Raw genomic sequence first — 23,726 nt, 5'->3', positions numbered from 1 at the left:
TTATATCAACTGCAGTAAGATGAAGAAAGTTAATTAACTTGAATATGTTAAATGAATGATTTGAAGCAAATCAATGACGATTGCTAAATGTGTATATACAAGAAAATCGACTTTATACCCAAATATGAGGTTATGGAATTCTTCCGAATGCACTGCCGTTACGGCTTTATGTCAACTTGAATAAAATGAAGAAGGTTAATTAAATTAAATATATTAACTTAATGATTTGAAGCAACTCAATGACGATTGCTAAATGTGTATATACAAGAAACTCGAGTTTATACCTAAATATAAGATTATGGAATTCTTCCAAAGGCACTGCCGTTATGGCTTTATGTCACCTGCAGTAAGATGAAGAAAGTTCATTAACTTAAATATGTTAACTTAATGATTTGAAGCAACTCAATGACGATTGCTAAATGTGTATAAACAAGAAATTCGACTTTATACCTAAATATAAGATTATGGAATTCTTCCAAAGGCACTGCCGTTATGGCTTTATGTCACCTGCAGTAAGATGAAGAAAGTTCATTAACTTAAATATGTTAACTTAATGATTTGAAGCAACTCAATGACGATTGCTAAATGTGTATATACAAGAAACTCGACTTTATACCTAAATATAAGATTATGGAATTCTTCCGAATGCACTGCCGTTGTGACTTTATGTCAACTTGAATAAGATGAAGAAGGTTAATTAATTTAAATATATTGACTTAATGATTTGAAGCAACTCAATGACGAATGCTAAATGTGTATATACAAGAAAATCGACTTTATACCTAAATATAAGATTATGGAATTCTTCCAAATGCACTGCTGTTATGGCTTTATGTCAACTGCAGTAATATGAAGAAGGTTAATTAACTTAAATATGTTAACTTAATGATTTGAAGCAAATCAATGACGATTGCTAAATGTGTATATACAAGTAAATTGACTTTACACCTAAATATAAGATTATGGAATTCTTCCAAATGCACTGCCGTTATGGCTTTATGTCAACTGCAGTAAGATGAAGAAAGTTAATTAACTTAAATATGTTAAATTAATGATTTGAAGCAACTCAATGACGATTGCTAAATGTGTATATACAAGAAACTCGACTTTATACCTAAATATAAGATTATGGAATTCTTCCAAATGCACTGCCGTTATGGCTTTATGTCAACTGCAGTAAGATGAAGAAGTTTAATTAAATTAAATTTATTAACTTAATGATGTGAAGCAACTCAATGACGATTGCTAAATGTGTATATACAAGAAACTCGACTTTATACCTAAATATAAGATTATGGAATTCTTCCAAATGCACAGCCATTATGGCTTTATGTCAACTGCAGTAAGATGAAGAAAGTTAATTAACTTAAATATGTTAAATTAATGATTTGAAGCAACTCAATGACGATTGCTAAATGTTTATATACAAGTAAATCCACTTTATACCTAAATATAAGATTATGGAATTCTTCCAAAGGCACTGCCGTTATGGCTTTATGTCAACTTGAATAATATGAAGAAGGTTAATTAAATTAAATATATTAACTTAATGATTTGAAGCAACTCAATGACGATTGCTAAATGTGTATACACAAGAAAATCGACTTTATACCCAAATATAAGATTATGGAATTCTTCCAAAGGCACTGCCGTTATGGCTTTATGTCAACTGCAGTAAGATGAAGAAAGTTCATTAACTTAAATATGTTAAATTAATGATTTGAAGCAACTCAATGACGATTGCTAAATGTGTATATACAAGAAACTCGACTTTATACCTAAATATAAGATTATGGAATTCTTCCAAATGCACAGCCATTATGGCTTTATGTCAACTTGAATAAGATGAGGAAGGTTAATTAAATTAAATATATTAACTTAATGATTTGAAGCAACTCAATGACGATTTCTAAATGTTTATATACAAGTAAATCCAGTTTATACCTAAATATAAGATTATGGAATTCTTCCAAAGGCACTGCCGTTATGGCTTTATGTCAACTGCAGTAAGATGAAGAAAGTTCCAATTACGATTACTAAATGTGTATATACAAGAAAATCGACTTTATACCTAAATATAAGATTATAGAATTCTCCCGAATGCACTGCCATTATGGCTTTATGTCAACTTGAATAATATGAAGAAAGTTCATTAACTTAAATATGTTAAATTAATGATTTGAAGCAACTCAATTACGATTGCTAAATGTGTATACACAAGAAAATCGACTTTATACCCAAATATAAGATTACGGAATTCTTCCAAATGCACTGCCGTTATGGCTATATGTCAACTGCAGTAAGATGAAGAAAGTTAATTAACTTAAATATGTTAAATTAATGATTTGAAGCAACTCAATGTCGATTGCGAAATGTGTATAAACAAGAAAATCGACTTTAAACCTTAATATAAGATTATGGAATTCTTCCAAATGCACTGCCGTTATGGCTTTATGTCAACTTCATTAAGATGAAGAAGGCTAATTAATGTACATATGTAAATTTAATGATTTGGAGCAACTCAATGACGATTTCTAAAGGTGTATATACAAGAAAATCGACTTTATACCTAAATATAAGATTATGGAATTCTGCCGAATGCACTGCCATTATGGCTTTATGTCAACTTGAATAAGATGAGGAAGGTTAATTAAATTAAATATATTGACTTAATGATTTGAAGCAACTCAATGGCGATTGCTTAATGTGTATATACAAGTAAATCGACTTTATACCTAAATATAAGATTATGGAATTCTTCCAAATGCACTGCCATTATGAGTTTATTTCGACTTGAATAAGATGAAGAAGGTTAATTAACATAGATATGTTAAATTAATGATGTGAAGCAACTCAATGTCGATTTCTAGATGTGAATCTGCAAGAAAATCGACTTTATACCCAAATATAAGATTATGGAATTCTTCCAAATGCACTGCCGTTATGGCTATATGTCAACTGCAGTAAGATGAAGAAGGTTAATTAACTTAAATATTTGAAGTAAATGATTTGAAGCAACTCAATGACGATTTCTAAATGTGTATATACAAGAAAATCGACTTTATACCTAAATATAAGATTATGGAATTCTTCCTAATGCACTGCCATTATGGCTTTACTTCAACTTGAATAAGATGAAGAAGGTTAATTAACTTAAATATATTAACTTAATGATTTGAAGCAACTCAATGACGATTGCTAAATGTGTATATACAAGAAAATCGACTTTAAACCTCAATATAAGATTATGGAATTCTTCCAAATGCACTGCCGTTATGTTTTTATGTCAACTCCATTAAGATGAAGAAGGTTAGTTAATGTAAATATGTTAACTTAATGATTTGAAGCAACTCAATGACGATTGCTAAATGTGTATATACAAGAAAATCGACTTTATACCTAAATATAAGATTATGGAATTCTTCCAAATGCACTGCCGTTATGGCTTTATGTCAACTTCAATAAGATGAAGAAGGTTAATTAACTTAAATATCTTAACTTAATGATTTGAAGCAACTCAATGACGATTACTAAATGTGTATATACAAGGAACTCGACTTTATACCTAAATATAAGATTATGGAATTCTTCCAAATGCACTGCCGTTATGGCTTTATGTCAACTGCAGTAAGATGAAGAAAGTTAATTAACTTAAATATGTTAAATTAATGATTTGAAGCAACTCAATGACGATTGCTAAATGTGTATATACAAGTAAATTGACTTTACACCTAAATATAAGATTATGGAATTCTTCCAAATGCACTGCCGTTATGGCTTTATGTCAACTGCAGTAAGATGAAGAAAGTTAATTAACTTAAATATGTTAAATTAATGATTTGAAGCAACTCAATGACGATTGCTAAATGTGTATATACAAGAAACTCGACTTTATACCTAAATATAAGATTATGGAATTCTTCCAAATGCACTGCTGTTATAGGTTTATGTCAACTTGAGTAAGATGAAGAACGTAAATTAACTTAAATATATTAACTTAGTGATTTGAAGCAACTCAATGACGATTGCTAAATGTGTATATACAAGTAAATTGACTTTACACCTAAATATAAGATTATGGAATTCTTCCAAATGCACTGCCGTTATGGCTTTATGTCAACTGCAGTGAGATGAAGAAAGTTAATTAACTTAACTATGTTAAAATAATTATATGAAGCAAATCAATGACTATTGCTAAATGTGTATATACAAGAAAAACGACTTTATACCTAAATATAAGATTATGGAATTCTTCCAAATGCACTGCCGTTATGGCTTTATGTCAACTGCAGTAAGATGAAGAAAGTTAATTAAATTAAATATATTAACTTAATGATTTGAAGCAACTCAATGACGATTGCTAAATGTGTATATACAAGTAAATCGACTTTATACCTAAATATAAGATTATGGAATTCTTCCGAATGCACTGCCGTTATGGCTTTATGTCAACTGCAGTAAGATGAAGACAGTTAATTAATTTAGATATTTTAAATTAATGATTTGAAGCAACTCAATGACTATTGCTAAATGTGAATCTGCAAGAAAATCGACTTTATACCTAAATATAAGATTATGGAATTCTTTGAATGCACTGCCGTTATGGCTTTATGTCAACTTGAATAATATGAAGAAGGTTAATTAAATTAAATATATTAACTTAATGATTTGAAGCAACTCAATGACGATTGCTAAATGTGTATATACAAGAAAATCGACTTTATACCTAATTATAAGATCATGGAATTCTTCCAAATGCACTGCCTTTATGGCTATATGTCAACTGCAGTAAGATGAAGAAACTTAATTAACTTAAATATTGTAAATGACTGACTTGAAGCAAATCAATGACGATTACTTAATGTGTATATACAAGAAAATCGACTTTATACCTAAACATAAGTTTATGGAATTCTTCCAAATGCACTGCCGTTATGGCTTTATGTCAACTGCAGTAAGATGAAGAAAGTTAATTAATTTAGATATATTAAATTAATGATTTGAAGCAACTCAATGACGATTTCTAAATGTGTATATACAAGAAAATCGACTTTATACCTAAATATAAGATTATGGAATTCTGCCGAATGCACTGCCGTTATGGCTTTATGTCAACTTGAATAAGATGAAGAAGGTTAATTAAATTAAATATATTAACTTAATGATTTGAAGCATCTCAATTACGATTGCTAAATGTTTATATACAAGTAAATCGACTTTATACCTAAATATAAGGATGTGGAATTCTTCCAAATGCACTGCCGTTATGGCTTTATGTCAACTTCATTAAGATGAAGAGGGTTAATTAACTTAAATATATTAAACTAATGATTTGGAGCAACTCAATGACGATTGCTAAATGTTTATATACAAGTAAATCGACTTTATACCTAAATATAAGATTATGAAATTCTTCCAAATGCACTGCCGTTATGGCTTTATGTCAACTGCAGTAAGATGAAGAAAGTTCATTAACTTAAATATGTTAAATTAATGATTTGAAGCAACTCAATGACGATTGCTAAATGTGTATATACAAGAAACTCGACTTTATACCTAAATATAAGATTATGGAATTCTTCCAAATGCACTGCCATTACTTGAATAAGATGAAGAAGGTTAATTAAATTAAATATATTAACTTAATGATTTGAAGCATCTCAATGACGATTGCTAAATGTGCATATACAAGAAACTCGACTTTATACCTAAATATAAGATTATGGAATTCTTCCAAATGCACTGCCGTTATGGCTTTATGTCAACTGCAGTAAGATGAAGAAAGTTAATTAACTTAAATATTGTAAATGAATGATTTGAAGCAAATCAATGACGATTGCTAAATGTGTATATACAAGAAAATCGACTTTATACCTAAATATAAGATTATGGAATTCTTCCAAATGCACTGCCGTTATGGCTTTATGTCAACTACAGTAAGATATGATAAGCTAATTAACTTGAATACGTTAAATGAATAATTTGAAGCAAATCAATGACGATTGCTAAATGTGTATATACAAGAAAATCGACTTTATACCTAAATATAAGATTATGGAATTCTGCCGAATGCACTGCCGTTATGGCTTTATGTCAACTTGAATAAGATGAAGAAGGTTAATTAAATTAAATATATTAACTTAATGATTTGAAGCAACTCAATGACGATTTCTAAATGTGTATATACAAGAAAATCGACTTTATACCTAAATATAAGATTATGGAATTCTTCCAAATGCACTGCCGTTATGGCTATATGTCAACTGCAGTAAGATGAAGAAAGTTAATTAACTTAAATATTGTAAATGAATGATTTGAAGCAAATCAATGACGATTGCTAAATGTGTATATACAAGAAAATCGACTTTATACCTAAATATAAGATTATGGAATTCTGCCGAATGCACTGCCGTTATGGCTTTATGTCAACTACAGTAAGATATGATAAGCTAATTAACTTGAATACGTTAAATGAATAATTTGAAGCAAATCAATGACGATTGCTAAATGTCAAAAAAATTGACCTTTATATCTAAATATAAGATTATGGAATTCTGCCGAATGCACTGCCGTTATGGCTTTATGTCAACTTGAATAAGATGAAGAAGGTTAATTAAATTAAATATATTAACTTAATGATTTGAAGCATCTCAATTACGATTGCTAAATGTTTATATACAAGAAAATCGACTTTATACCTAAATATAAGATTATGGAAGTCTTCCACATGCGCTGCCGTTATGGCTTTATGTCAACTGCAGTAAGATGAAGAAAGTTAATTAACTTAAATATTGTAAATGAATGATTTGAAGCAAATCAATGACGATTGCTAAATGTGTATATACAAGAAAATCGACTTTATACCTAAATATAAGATTATGGAGTTCTGCCGAATGCACTGCCGTTATGGCTTTATGTCAACTACAGTAAGATATGATAAGCTAATTAACTTGAATACGTTAAATGAATAATTTGAAGCAAATCAATGACGATTGCTAAATGTCAAAAAAATTGACTTTTATATCTAAATATAAGATTATGGAATTCTGCCGAATGCACTGCCGTTATGGCTTTATGTCAACTTGAATAAGATGAAGAAGGTTAATTAAATTAAATATATTAACTTAATGATTTGAAGCATCTCAATTACGATTGCTAAATGTTTATATACAAGTAAATCGACTTTATACCTAAATATAAGATTATGGAAGTCTTCCACATGCGCTGCCGTTATGGCTTTATGTCAACTGCAGTAAGATGAAGAAAGTTAATTAACTTAAATATTGTAAATGAATGATTTGAAGCAAATCAATGACGATTGCTAAATGTGTATATATTAATATTCTTTAATGAAACACAATCTTCAGTGTCACAATCAGAACTGATTTTCTTTATTTTCTTATATTATCACTAAGCATAAATAACATAGAACTTATTCTAATTTCTCTTATTATTCAATATTGTGCTGTTACGATAAGTTCTCTTAATACTCTTATATGTATTTAATGTTGTTGTAGCATCATACATAGTTTGTATGGATGTATGTATTTAGGTATGTATGTATGTATGTATGTACGTATTTATGTATGTATGTATGTATGTATGTATGTATGTATGTATGTATACATTACTCCTCCACCACTAGAATTAACAGTACCTGGTAATTCAAAATGTAAATAAAATTTTATGTTAACAATTATTCTTTCTTTTAACTTGAGTTTTATATATTTTTTTAAATTTATTATCCTTAGACAATAAATAGTTTCCCTCCTGTGTATAATTTGTAATTTTTTTATACTTAGGCATTGATTTACTTACTCTATTATTTTTTACAACGTCATTGGCAAAACCTTCCGTTGCAACTCTATTGGTTTTCTGATTTAACATACGTATTCTTTCAGACTTTCTTGTGTGTATTATTTGGGAAAGTTTAGCTAATTCTTCGTGTGAAACTAAGTTATTTATAAGATCGATCGGTCGTGTTTTAGTAGTAGAATGAATAGTATTATTGTATGATATTATAGCTTTATAAACCTTTTCGGAAATATCGTCTTTATTATCTGGATCAGCATTAAAGAGTCTAATATGCTCGTTGAGAGTACCATGCAGTCTTTCCACATCTGCATTTCCTGTTTTTAAATAAGCTGTTGTTGTGTGAAATTGTATGTCTTGATTCTTTAAAAATTCTCTAATTGTAGCAGTGTCAATCTCGTTATCAAATATAAGCAGATTTGGTTTTCCTAAATATTGAATCCTTTGCTTAAGAGCTTTGAGTATCGATACCCACGTCCTATCTTCCAGATAGTGGGCAGTTGCATATTTCGTTAGCTTGTCTATGCTTGTCAGATACATCATGCCACGCTGTGGAAACCATATATCTACATGAACGATTTCATTGTGTTTATTTGGGGTAGGTGTTATTGATATATTGTGTTTTATTGGATTTCTATCAAATTTTGCAAGTTTGCAAATATTGCAATTGTTAATGTAATTTTGTATCTCCTTTTGTAATTTTGGGTAAAAATAATCATTTTTTAACTCCTCAAAAACCTCATTTATCCCTCTGTGATTATTTTTATAATGAATTTTCTCTATTAATTGCAAAAGCTGTTCTCTGTCGGTTATATCCTGTATAAGCATGTTTGATTTTAATATTTTAAGATTTTTATTTTTCACAAAATATTTAATGAAGTTAGATTGAAACTCGAGGTATAACTCAATATTTGGACAAAAAACTACTGCTAGTCCTTTTACAGGTAGTTTCTCTCTCATGAAATTTGAAATACTACTTTTATCTGCTACCTTTACGTTATAACGAACTTTGTTTTTGAATAATATTTGAGTTTTTACAGAATCGACATTGGACTTTTGGATGATTATTTGAATTTTAAACATATTAATTGGTTTTTCAGTTATTTTAATGTAATCAGTATCATCGCTTTCTGCGCTATGTACTGTATTGGCATCTTCCTCAAAAATTTCATTTAGGTTCAGCTCTATTTCACTATCAGCTGGCTCATAACTTAATCTACTAAGTCCATCAGCTACTACGTTTTCTTTTCCTTTTATATAGTTAACTTCAAAATCGAACTCGTTTAGCTTAATTTTCCATCTTTGGATTTTCGCATTCGGTTCTTTTATACTGTTGAGCCAAACAAGGGGACGATGATCTGTCTTAATAATAAATCTACGGCCAAAAATGTATGGTCGGAAATATTTCGTGGCCCAAACGATGGCCAGCAACTCCTTTTCTATTGTGCTGTAGTTTTTTTCGTGTCCATTTAGAGTTCGACTGGCAAAAGAAATAACTTTATTTCCCTGCGTCAGTACTGCTCCTAATGCAAAATTGCTTGCATCGGTAACAAGCGTAAACGTTTTATTAAAATCTGGATGCACCAGTATAGGGTCATTTTGTATCAGTACCTTTAATTTTTCAAATGCCGCTTTATAGTCTTTATCATGTATGTTAATTTTTGCGCCTTTTTTCAGATATTTAATCAAATGGTGCGCTATTCTAGAATAATCATTAATAAAGCGCCTATAGTAGCCTGTTATGCCCAAAAATGATTTAATTTCTTTTTGAGTTTTAGGTAATAAAATCTTTTGAATAGCTTTTATCTTTTCCGGATTGGGTTTGATGCCATTGGGAGTGATAACGTGACCTAAAAACTCAGTTTCTTTTACAAGGAATGTGCATTTATCAACTTGAAGTTTTAGATTAGCTTCACTCAAACGCTTTAATACTTTATTAATCGCTTCTAAATGCTCTTCAATACTTGTCGAAAAAATTAGAATGTCGTCTAAGTACACTAAACAGATTGAACCAATGTATTCTTTCAATACATTGTTAATCAGTCGTTGAAACGTAGCTGGTGCATTACGAAGCCCAAACGGCATACGTAAAAATTCGTAATGCCCAGTAGTTGTTGAAAATGCAGTCTTTGGAATGTCATCTGGATGCAATTCTATTTGGTGAAAACCCTTGGCCAAGTCCAGAGTCGTGAAATATTGGCATCTACCTAGCTTATCGAATATATCGTCAATATTTGGTATAGGGAATCTATCTTCGACAGTGACATCATTTAACTTCCTATAATCAATTACAATGCGCCATTTTTGTTTATTCGACGAGTCTAGTTTTTTTGGTACAATCCATATAGGACTATTATATGGACTATGAGAATGTCTAATAATATTTTGTTCTAACATGTTTTCAATTTGATTATTTATCTCTTCCTTATGTATCTCAGGGTATCTATACAATTTCGAATATATTGGCATATCATGTTTTGTTATAATTCTATGCTTTATTTCATTTGTAAATGTTAATTTAGTATTTTTGTCATAAAAAACATGTTTATATTTTTTTATTATTTTCACTAACTTCTCTTTTTCATAATCTGCCAGATGGTTTAATTTAATAACTTTTGTAATATTATAATTTTCGATTTCGGAATTAAAGAATTCAAAGTAGTTTTCCTTATAAGACATTTCGTTATAAGATTCTTCTTCTTCAGATAAATATAAAGTCATAACAGCATTTTTTGTTATTAATTGTCTGTTATTCAAATCAATGACGCAATTTAAGTCTTTCAAAATATTATTTCCTATTAATCCATCGAAATTTTTGTTAAAAGCATATTCTAAAAACTCACAGAAATAATTGTTGAAATTGAATTCTTTAAATATCGGAAATGAACAAAGTTTTGTTATCAATATTTTTGTACCTAAAGCTTTTGCTATTACATTTACATTTCGCTTCAATCTTGGATGGCAAATATCAGGGTTAATTATACTGAACTCTGCGCCAGTATCGATTATGAATTTTAGTTTTTTTATGGGGTTATTAATTATTATGTAAGGAAGGTTTCCTCGCCCACGATAGGAAAATTTACATTGGAATTTCCAATTTCCATTGGTACCACTTGTTGATTAGAACTGTTCAAACTTTTATTATGATTTATTAAATTAGACTGTCTAGTTTGATACAGATTATTGTTTGGAGTATATTTTGGTATGTTTGTATTTGGGGCTTGTGAGTAATTTGATCGCCTTGTTTGTCCTGTGAATCTTGAGCTACCAGGGTTATTATCATAATACTGATCCAAATTATCAGTGGGAAATCGTTGGTTTTGGCGTAAAGGTGTATAATTGTTCACAAAGTTGTGATTATTGTAATTGTTGTCATTATCTGTATTATGGCTTTCATCATATTTATTAATGTACTGTCTGTTATAGCTTGGAGCTAATATTTTTATAGGTTTATTAGGATTTCTATAGTTATTACTAAAGTCAGTTCTTGTAGTATTTGTACTCAAATAGCCTTGTTTTGCTGGTCCAAATTGAGTGTAACTTTGGTGTCTAGCATCTAATATTATTTGAAATGCATCTTCTAAGGTCGTAGGGTTTCTAGCGAATATCATCGTGCGAGTGGGTTCTGGTAAATGGTCCCTAAATGTTTTAAGTGAAATTCGGTTTATCTCACTTGTTGTGTAAGTGTTATCGCCATGAGTCAAATTTCTGTTATGGATTCTATTTGCAAGTTTGTTAATTTGAAAATAATAATTTTCTATAGTTCCTTGTAGTCTACAGGTTTTAAGATTGTCCATTAAATCATTACTACTAAGTTTTTCACCGAAGTTCTTTGTAAGTATGTCTTTTAAAATGTCCCAAGTTGTTACGTTAGTGTATCTATGAATTGCTTCTCTGGTTTTGCCAACGCATTTGTTTTTAACATATCCAAAAAGTATACATCGGTTAGTATTGTCAAATTCCAAAATTGATGGTATGATGTTTTCAACTTGACTTATAAAATCTGGCAGTTGATTCTGATCATTGCCATCAAAGCTTTCAATATTTTTAATACAACTTAAAATAAGGTTAAATTTGCTCACTTCTAAGGCGTCCATTATTAAAAGTGTATTTGTTTTAAAATAATAACGTAAAGAAAAGGTTATGTACTATTATTAAAAGTAAATGTAAGAATAAGCAATAAATATATATAAGTATGTAGATAAATGGCTAGTCAAACAATATATAATAGCGCAGTGATAACATACATATGTACTCAGTAGGTTAGCACAAAACGTTCATATGTAATTTTTGGCGTACAATTACCTATGTACGTTTCTTCTTGTTGTTTTGTGTTGTAACTGCTAAGCTTGTTGCTCCCGTTGCAATTTGATTGTCGACTCTACTATTTGTGCCGGTGTACTTATTGTTATTATTGAAATTGTTGTTTCTTCTGATGTTCTTTGAATTTACTTCTCGCTCTCGTTCGTTGCGTTGTTACAAGTGCTGTGTTGTTGAATTCGATGTCCTTTGTGGAGGTCACAATTGCATTTTTATTTGAGAGAATCCGTAATTTGTTATTGGTATTATTTAATTGCTTTTGTATTTATGTATTCCAAATATATGTAAGTAGTTTTTGTTTTATAAGTCGGTATGCTTTAACTTTCGAAGAGTTCCCGATTGTTTTTGCACTTCAGAGTAATCACTGAATTTTTGTTTTTGCAAGAAGTTTTTCTCTAACCTTCGTAGAGGTCGCAATTGTTATTGTATTTCAGAGAAATCACTGAATTTTTTTTGTTTTTATATTAAACTAGTCTCTAACCTTCGTAGAGGTCGAAATTGTTTTTGCACTTCTGAGTTTTTGTTTTTGTAAGAACTAAGTCTCTAACCTTCGTAGAGGTCACAATTGAATTTGCACTAAGAAAAATCACTAATATGTTGCTGTTTTAAGCAGACAGTATTTAACCTTCATAGAGGTCATGTTCAAACTCAGTTATTTTTAACTGATTTGTTACACAGTTTTAAACACCTTATTCAAGTTCATTGACCTGATTAAAGGCCGTTATTACAAACGCACTTTTCACAAATTTCACCCAATTTATAATTTGATGCTGCTACTTATTATATTTAACTTGACGTTTTTCACATTTATTGTTCCGTATTTCCTAATAACTTTTAAGCCTTTGAAGTTAGTATAATTCACCAATTTTTCAATTTTTAGGTGCACAGAGTAAACAATATTTAAATCTTCTTAAATTTTGTTTAAGTTTTAATCCTCGTCGCCATTAATATTCTTTAATGAAACACAATCTTCAGTGTCACATTCAGAACTGATTTTCTTTATTTTCTTATATTATCACTAAGCATAAATAACATAGAACTTATTCTAATTTCTCTTATTATTCAATATTGTGCTGTTACGATAAGTTCTCTTAATACTCTTATATGTATTTAATGTTGTTGTAGCATCATACATAGTTTGTATGGATGTATGTATTTAGGTATGTATGTATGTATGTATGTATGTATGTATGTATGTATGTATGTATGTATGTATGTATGTATGTATGTATGTATGTATGTATGTATACATTACTATATACAAGAAAATCGACTTTATACTTAAACATAAGGTTGTGGAATTCTTGCAAATTCACTGCCGTTATGGCTTTATGTCCACTTCAGTGAGATGAAGAAGGTTAATTAACTTAAATATGTGAATTTAATGATTTGAAGCAACTCATTATCGATTGATAAATGTGTTTATACAAGAAAATCGACTTTATACTTAAATATAAGGTTGTGGAATTCTTCCAAGTTCACTGCCGTTATGGATTTATGTCCACTTCAGTGAGATGAAGAAGGTTAATTAACTTAAATATGTGAATATAATGATTTGAAGCAACTCATTATCGATTGATAAATGTGTATATACAAGAAAATCGTCGTTGTACTTAAACATAAGGTTGTGGAATTCTTGCAAATTCACTGCCGTTATGGCTTTATGTCCACTTCAGTGAGATGAAGAAGGTTAATTAACTTAAATATGTGAATTTAATGATTTGAAGCAACTCATTATCGATTGATAAATGTGTATATACAAGAAAATCGTCCTTGTACTTAAATATAAAGTTGTGGAATTCTTGCAAATTCACTGCCGTTATGGATTTATGTCCACTTAAGTGAGATGAAGAAGGTTAATTAACTTAAATATGTGAATATAATGATTTGAAGCAACTCATTATCGATTGATAAATGTGTATATACAAGAAAATCGACTTTATACTTAAATATAAGGTTGTGGAATTCTTGCAAATTCACTGCCGTTATGGATTTATGTCCACTTCAGTGCGATGAAGAAGGTTAATTAACTTAAATATGTGAATTTAATGATTTGAAGCATCTCATTATCGATTGATAAATGTGTTTATACAAGAAAATCGACTTTATACTTAAATATAAGGTTGTGGAATTCTTGCAAATTCACTGCCGTTATGGCTTTATGTCCACTTCAGTGAGATGAAGAAGGTTAATTAACTTAAATATGTGAATATAATGATTTGAAGCAACTCATTATCGATTGATAAATGTGTATATACAAGAAAATCGACTTTATACTTAAACATAAGGTTGTGGAATTATTGCAAATTCACTGCCGTTATGGATTTATGTCCACTTCAGTGAGATGAAGAAGGTTAATTAACTTAAATATGTGAATTTAATGATTTGAAGCAACTCATTATCGATTGATAAATGTGTTTATACAAGAAAATCGTCGTTTTTACTTAAACATAAGGTTGTGGAATTCTTGCAAATTCACTGCCGTTATGGATTTATGTCCACTTCAGTGAGATGAAGAAGGTTAATTAACTTAAATATGTGAATTTAATGATTTGAAGCAACTCATTATCGATTGATAAATGTGTTTATACAAGAAAATCGACTTTATACTTAAATATTAGGTTGTGGAATTCTTGCAAATTCACTGCCGTTATGGCTTTATGTCCACTTCAGTGAGATGAAGAAGGTTAATTAACTTAAATATGTGAATATAATGATTTGAAGCAACTCATTATCGATTGATAAATGTGTATATACAAGAAAATCGACTTTATACTTAAACATAAGGTTGTGGAATTCTTGCAAATTCACTGCCGTTATGGATTTATGTCCACTTCAGTGAGATGAAGAAGGTTAATTAACTTAAATATGTGAATATAATGATTTGAAGCAACTCATTATCGATTGATAAATGTGTTTATACAAGAAAATCGTCGTTGTACTTAAACATAAGGTTGTGGAATTCTTGCAAATTCACTGCCGTTATGGATTTATGTCCACTTCAGTGAGATGAAGAAGGTTAATTAACTTAAATATGTGAATTTAATGATTTGAAGCAACTCATTATCGATTGATAAATGTGTTTATACAAGAAAATCGACTTTGTACTTAAATATAAGGTTGTGGAATTCTTCCAAATTCACTGCCGTTATGGCTTTATGTCCACTTCAGTGAGATGAAGAAGGTTAATTAACTTAAATATGTGAATTTAATGATTTGAAGCAACTCATTATCGATTGATAAATGTGTTTATACAAGAAAATCGTCGTTGTACTTAAACATAAGGTTGTGGAATTCTTGCAAATTCACTGCCGTTATGGCTTTATGTCCACTTCAGTGAGATGAAGAAGGTTAATTAACTTAAATATGTGAATTTAATGATTTGAAGCAACTCATTATCGATTGATAAATGTGTTTATACAAGAAAATCGACTTTATACTTAAATATTAGGTTGTGGAATTCTTGCAAATTCACTGCCGTTATGGCTTTATGTCCACTTCAGTGAGATGAAGAAGGTTAATTAACTTAAATATGTGAATATAATGATTTGAAGCAACTCATTATCGATTGATAAATGTGTATATACAAGAAAATCGACTTTATACCTAACCATAAGGTTGTGGAATTCTTGCAAATTCACTGCCGTTATGGCTTTATGTCCACTTCAGTGAGATGAAGAAGGTTAATTAACTTAAATATGTGAATTAAATGATTTGAAGCAACTCATTATCGATTGATAAATGTGTTTATACAAGAAAATCGACTTTATACTTAAACATAAGGTTGTGGAATTCTTGCAAATTCACTGCCGTTATGGCTTTATGTCCACTCCAGTGAGATGAAGAAGGTTAATTAACTTAAATATGTGAATTTAATGATTTGAAGCAACTCATTATCGATTGATAAATGTGTATATACAAGAAAATCGACTTTATACTTAAACATAAGGTTGTGGAATTCTTGCAAATTCACTGCCGTTATGGCTTTATGTCCACTCCAGTGAGATGAAGAAGGTTAATTAACTTAAATATGTGAATTTAATGATTTGAAGCAACTCATTATCGATTGATAAATGTGTATAAAAGAAAATCGTCTTTGTACTTAAATATAAGGTTGTGGAATTCTTGCAAATTCACTGCCGTTATGGCTTTATGTCCACTTCAGTGAGATGAAGAAGGTTAATTAACTTAAATATGTGAATTTAATGATTTGAAGCAACTCATTATCGATTGATAAATGTGTATATACAAGAAAATCGACTTTATACTTAAACATAAGGTTGTGGAATTATTGCAAATTCACTGCCGTTATGGCTTTATGTCCACTCCAGTGAGATGAAGAAGGTTAATTAACTTAAATATGTGAATTTAATGATTTGAAGCAACTCATTATCGATTGATAAATGTGTATATACAAGAAAATCGACTTTATACTTAAATATAAGGTAGTGGAATTCTTGCAAATTCACTGCCGTTATGGCTTTATGTCCACTCCAGTGAGATGAAGAAGGTTAATTAACTTAAATATGTGAATTTAATGATTTGAAGCAACTCATTATCGATTGATAAATGTGTATATACAAGAAAATCGACTTTATACTTAAACATAAGGTTGTGGAATTCTTGCAAATTCACTGCCGTTATGGCTTTATGTCCACTCCAGTGAGATGAAGAAGGTTAATTAACTTAAATATGTGAATTTAATGATTTGAAGCAACTCATTATCGATTGATAAATGTGTATATACAAGAAAATCGACTTTATACTTAAACATAAGGTTGTGGAATTCTTGCAAATTCACTGCCGTTATGGCTTTATGTCCACTTCAGTGAGATGAAGAAGGTTAATTAACTTAAATATGTGAATTTAATGATTTGAAGCAACTCATTATCGATTGATAAATGTGTATATACAAGAAAATCGACTTTATACTTAAACATTAGGTTGTGGAATTCTTGCAAATTCACTGCCGTTATGGCTTTATGTCCACTTCAGTGAGACAAAGAAGGTTTATTAACTTAAATATGTGAATAAAATGATTTGAAGCAACTCTATATCGATTGATAAATGTAGATATACAAGAAAATCGACTTTATAGTTAAACAAAAGGTTGTGGAATTCTTGCAAATTCACTGCCGTTATGGCTTTATGTCCACTTCAGTGCGATGAAGAAGGTTAATTAACTTAAATATGTGAATTTAATGATTTGAAGCAACTCATTATCGATTGATAAATGTGTATATACAAGAAAATCGACTTTATACTTAAACATAAGGTTGTGGAATTCTTGCAAATTCACTGCCGTTATGGCTTTATGTCCACTTCAGTGAGATGAAGAAGGTTAATTAACTTAAATATGTGAATTTAATGATTTGAAGCAACTCATTATCGATTGATAAATGTGTATATACAAGAAAATCGACTTTATACTTAAACATAAGGTTGTGGAATTATTGCAAATTCACTGCCGTTATGGCTTTATGTCCACTTCAGTGAGATGAAGAAGGTTAATTAACTTAAATATGTGAATTTAATGATTTGAAGCAACTCATTATCGATTGATAAATGTGTATATACAAGAAAATCGACTTTATACTTAAACATAAGGTTGTGGAATTATTGCAAATTCACTGCCGTTATGGCTTTATGTCCACTTCAGTGAGATGAAGAAGGTTAATTAACTTAAATATGTGAATTTAATGATTTGAAGCAACTCATTATCGATTGATAAATGTGTTTATACAAGAAAATCGACTTTATACTTAAATATAAGATAACGGAATTCTTCCAAATTCACTGCCGTTATGGCTTTATGTCCACTCCAGTGAGATGAAGAAGGTTAATTAACTTAAATATGTGAATTTAATGATTTGAAGCAACTCATTATCGATTGATAAATGTGTATATACAAGAAAATCGACTTTATACTTAAACATAAGGTTGTGGAATTATTGCAAATTCACTGCCGTTATGGCTTTATGTCCACTCCAGTGAGATGAAGAAGGTTAATTAACTTAAATATGTGAATATAATGATTTGAAGCAACTCATTATCGATTGATAAATGTGTATATACAAGAAAATCGTCGTTGTACTTAAACATAAGGTTGTGGAATTCTTGCAAATTCACTGCCGTTATGGCTTTATGTCCACTTCAGTGAGATGAAGAAGGTTAATTAACTTAAATATGTGAATTTAATGATTTGAAGCAACTCATTATCGATTGATAAATGTGTATATACAAGAAAATCGTCGTTGTACTTAAACATAAGGTTGTGGAATTCTTGCAAATTCACTGCCGTTATGGATTTATGTCCACTTCAGTGAGATGAAGAAGGTTAATTAACTTAAATATGTGAATTTAATGATTTGAAGCAACTCATTATCGATTGATAAATGTGTTTATACAAGAAAATCGACTTTATACTTAAATATAAGATAACGGAATTCTTCCAAATTCACTGCCGTTATGGCTTTATGTCCACTCCAGTGAGATGAAGAAGGTTAATTAACTTAAATATGTGAATATAATGATTTGAAGCAACTCATTATCGATTGATAAATGTGTATATACAAGAAAATCGACTTTATACTTAAACATAAGGTTGTGGAATTATTGCAAATTCACTGCCGTTATGGATTTATGTCCACTTCAGTGAGATGAAGAAGGTTAATTAACTTAAATATGTGAATTTAATGATTTGAAGCAACTCATTATCGATTGATAAATGTGTTTATACAAGAAAATCGACTTTATACTTAAACATAAGGTTGTGGAATTCTTCCAAATTCACTGCCGTTATGGCTTTATGTCCACTCCAGTGAGATGAAGAAGGTTAATTAACTTAAATATGTGAATTTAATGATTTGAAGCAACTCATTATCGATTGATAAATGTGTTTATACAAGAAAATCGACTTTATACTTAAATATAAGATAACGGAATTCTTCCAAATTCACTGCCGTTATGGCTTTATGTCCACTCCAGTGAGATGAAGAAGGTTAATTAACTTAAATATGTGAATTTAATGATTTGAAGCAACTCATTATCGATTGATAAATGTGTATATACAAGAAAATCGACTTTATACTTAAACATAAGGTTGTGGAATTCTTGCAAATTCACTGCCGTTATGGCTTTATGTCCACTTCAGTGAGATGAAGAAGGTTAATTAACTTAAATATGTGAATTTAATGATTTGAAGCAACTTATTATCGATTGATAAATGTGTTTATACAAGAAAATCGTCGTTGTACTTAAACATAAGGTTGTGGAATTCTTGCAAATTCACTGCCGTTATGGCTTTATGTCCACTCCAGTGAGATGAAGAAGGTTAATTAACTTAAATATGTGAATTTAATGATTTGAAGCAACTCATTATCGATTGATAAATGTGTATATACAAGAAAATCGACTTTATACTTAAACATAAGGTTGTGGAATTCTTGCAAATTCACTGCCGTTATGGCTTTATGTCCACTTCAGTGCGATGAAGAAGGTTAATTAACTTAAATATGTGAATTTAATGATTTGAAGCAACTCATTATCGATTGATAAATGTGTTTATACAAGAAAATCGACTTTATACAGGGTAGGCCATTTAAAGTTGACCCATTTGTTTCTAAAAAAAAAGAACAAAAGAAAACAATGTTTTTTGTTCATTTCAAAAATAATTTATTTTGGTCCAAGGGGATTTGTTTCAGCTAATATTTAAAAATTAGATCGCGTAAATGGGCACCTTTAGCTTTGACAGCTAAATGCACTCTTTTTTCGACATTTTCCATGACTTTGGCCAATGTTTCGGATGATATGGCGGCTGTTTCACGTCGAATGTTGGCTTTCAGTTGAGCTAAGGTCTTTGGCTTATTAGCGTATACCTTGGATTTCAAATAACCCCACAAATAAAAGTCTGGTGGCGTCAAATCTGGTGATCTCGGTGGCCAGTCAACATCACCATTTTTCGATATCAATCGCCCGATGGCCCATTTGCCAAAATTAGGGCGTCGCGGATAATCAGCTGGGTTTAGTTTTTGTGCCATTTGAATTTTATATGGAAACATCTTCAAATCTTTATGAATTATGCGTCGGAGAGTGGTGCGAGAGATGTCTAATTCCTGAGAGCGGCGATAACTCGATGTCGATGGAGTCTCCTCAATACTGGCTCGTACAGCTTCGATATTTTCATCAGAACGTCTTGTGCGTTGTCTGGATGCATGACTAGCATTACTGAGATTACCGGTGTTCACAAATTTTGCGTATAAAGACTTAATTGTGTTCTTAACTGGAGCACTTTTCACTTTATTTTTTTTGCGAAACGCACGTTGAGTTAACACAATTGAAAAGTTATTTTGAATATAAAGCTGAACAATTTCAGCGCGTTCTTTTGGAGTATACTGTTCCATGGTATAAATTGTCTTCGAATGACGCTTCTAACGCGGTATGACATTAGCCGATTTGTCAGCGCTGTTAAAAGTTACAGCGTTGCCAGATGGGTCAACTTTAAATGGCCTACCCTGTACTTAAATATTAGGTTGTGAAATTCTTGCAAATTCACTGCCGTTATGGCTTTATGTCCACTTCAGTGAGATGAAGAAGGTTAATTAACTTAAATATGTGAATTTAATGATTTGAAGCAACTCATTATCGATTGATAAATGTGTATATACAAGAAAATCGACTTTATACTTAAATATAAGATAACGGAATTCTTCCAAATTCACTGCCGTTATGGCTTTATGTCCACTCCAGTGAGATGAAGAAGGTTAATTAACTTAAATATGTGAATTTAATGATTTGAAGCAACTCATTATCGATTGATAAATGTGCTTATACAAGAAAATCGACTTTATACTTAAACATAAGGTTGTGGAATTCTTGCAAATTCACTGCCGTTATGGCTTTATGTCCACTTCAGTGAGATGAAGAAGGTTAATTAACTTAAATATGTGAATTTAATGATTTGAAGCATCTCATTATCGATTGATAAATGTGTATATACAAGAAAATCGTCGTTGTACTTAAACATAAGGTTGTGGAATAATTATTAACTTAAATATGTGAATTTTATGATTTGAAGCAACTTATTATCGATTGATAAATGTGTTTATACAAGAAAATCGACTTTATACTTAAACATAAGGTTGTGGAATTATTGCAAATTCACTGCCGTTATGGCTTTATGTCCACTCCAGTGAGATGAAGAAGGTTAATTAACTTAAATATGTGAATTTAATGATTTGAAGCATCTCATTATCGATTGATAAATGTGTATATACAAGAAAATCGTCGTTGTACTTAAACATAAGGTTGTGGAATTATTGCAAATTCACTGCCGTTATGGATTTATGTCCACTTCAGTGCGATGAAGAAGGTTAATTAACTTAAATATGTGAATTTTATGATTTGAAGCAACTTATTATTATGGCTTTATGTCCACTCCCATGAGATGAAGAAGGTTAATTAACTTAAATATGTGAATTTTATGATTTGAAGCATCTCATTATCGATTGATAAATGTGTATATACAAGAAAATCGACTTTATACTTAAACATAAGGTTGTGGAATTCTTGCAAATTCACTGCCGTTATGGCTTTATGTCCACTCCAGTGAGATGAAGAAGGTTAATTAACTTAAATATGTGAATATAATGATTTGAAGCATCTCATTATCGATTGATAAATGTGTATATACAAGAAAATCGTCGTTGTACTTAAACATAAGGTTGTGGAATTATTGCAAATTCACTGCCGTTATGGCTTTATGTCCACTTCAGTGAGATGAAGAAGGTTAATTAACTTAAATATGTGAATTTAATGATTTGAAGCATCTCATTATCGATTGATAAATGTGTTTATACAAGAAAATCGTCGTTGTACTTAAACATAAGGTTGTGGAATTATTGCAAATTCACTGCCGTTATGGCTTTATGTCCACTTCAGTGAGATGAAGAAGGTTAATTAACTTAAATATGTGAATTTAATGATTTGAAGCAACTCATTATCGATTGATAAATGTGTATATACAAGAAAATCGACTTTATACTTAAACATAAGGTTGTGGAATTATTGCAAATTCACTGCCGTTATGGCTTTATGTCCACTCCAGTGAGATGAAGAAGGTTAATTAACTTAAATATGTGAATTTAATGATTTGAAGCAACTTATTATCGATTGATAAATGTGTTTATACAAGAAAATCGACTTTATACTTAAACATAAGGTTGTGGAATTATTGCAAATTCACTGCCGTTATGGCTTTATGTCCACTCCAGTGAGATGAAGAAGGTTAATTAACTTAAATATGTGAATTTAATGATTTGAAGCAACTCATTATCGATTGATAAATGTGTATATACAAGAAAATCGACTTTATACTTAAATATAAGATAACGGAATTCTTCCAAATTCACTGCCGTTATGGCTTTATGTCCACTCCAGTGAGATGAAGAAGGTTAATTAACTTAAATATGTGAATTTAATGATTTGAAGCAACTTATTATCGATTGATAAATGTGTTTATACAAGAAAATCGACTTTATACTTAAACATAAGGTTGTGGAATTATTGCAAATTCACTGCCGTTATGGCTTTATGTCCACTCCAGTGAGATGAAGAAGGTTAATTAACTTAAATATGTGAATTTAATGATTTGAAGCAACTCATTATCGATTGATAAATGTGTATATACAAGAAAATCGACTTTATACTTAAATATAAGATAACGGAATTCTTCCAAATTCACTGCCGTTATGGCTTTATGTCCACTCCAGTGAGATGAAGAAGGTTAATTAACTTAAATATGTGAATTTAATGATTTGAAGCAACTTATTATCGATTGATAAATGTGTTTATACAAGAAAATCGACTTTATACTTAAACATAAGGTTGTGGAATTATTGCAAATTCACTGCCGTTATGGCTTTATGTCCACTCCAGTGAGATGAAGAAGGTTAATTAACTTAAATATGTGAATTTAATGATTTGAAGCAACTCATTATCGATTGATAAATGTGTATATACAAGAAAATCGTCGTTGTACTTAAACATAAGGTTGTGGAATTATTGCAAATTCACTGCCGTTATGGCTTTATGTCCACTCCAGTGAGATGAAGAAGGTTAATTAACTTAAATATGTGAATTTTATGATTTGAAGCATCTCATTATCGATTGATAAATGTGTATATACAAGAAAATCGTCGTTGTACTTAAACATAAGGTTGTGGAATTCTTGCAAATTCACTGCCGTTATGGCTTTATGTCCACTCCAGTGAGATGAAGAAGGTTAATTAACTTAAATATGTGAATTTAATGATTTGAAGCAACTTATTATCGATTGATAAATGTGTTTATACAAGAAAATCGACTTTATACTTAAATATTAGGTTGTGGAATTCTTGCAAATTCACTGCCGTTATGGCTTTATGTCCACTTCAGTGAGATGAAGAAGGTTAATTAACTTAAATATGTGAATTTTATGATTTGAAGCATCTCATTATCGATTGATAAATGTGTATATACAAGAAAATCGACTTTATACTTAAACATAAGGTTGTGGAATTATTGCAAATTCACTGCCGTTATGGATTTATGTCCAC

General features: G+C 30.1%; 1 long non-coding RNA gene across 3 annotated transcripts; it reads left to right on the top strand.

Moving 5' to 3' along the window:
* Positions 1 to 17,294: 17,294 nt before the first annotated feature.
* LOC125780144 (uncharacterized) lies at positions 17,295 to 23,726 on the top strand. 3 transcript variants are annotated; one of them, XR_007423575.1, is made up of 3 exons: positions 17,295 to 17,970; positions 18,137 to 18,634; positions 22,251 to 23,726. It is a non-coding gene; the product is annotated as an uncharacterized LOC125780144 (long non-coding RNA). The 3 variants fall into 3 exon arrangements; XR_007423577.1 differs by having other exon boundaries at positions 17,295 to 18,634; positions 22,251 to 22,351; positions 22,518 to 23,726; XR_007423576.1 differs by having other exon boundaries at positions 17,295 to 18,634; positions 22,251 to 22,683; positions 22,850 to 23,726.

This window comes from Bactrocera dorsalis, unplaced genomic scaffold, assembly GCF_023373825.1.
Source record: "Bactrocera dorsalis isolate Fly_Bdor unplaced genomic scaffold, ASM2337382v1 BdCtg127, whole genome shotgun sequence".
NCBI lineage: Eukaryota > Metazoa > Arthropoda > Insecta > Diptera > Tephritidae > Bactrocera > Bactrocera dorsalis.
The sequence above is the reverse complement of the archived record's forward strand: the minus strand, read 5'-3'. Positions and strand labels throughout refer to the sequence as shown.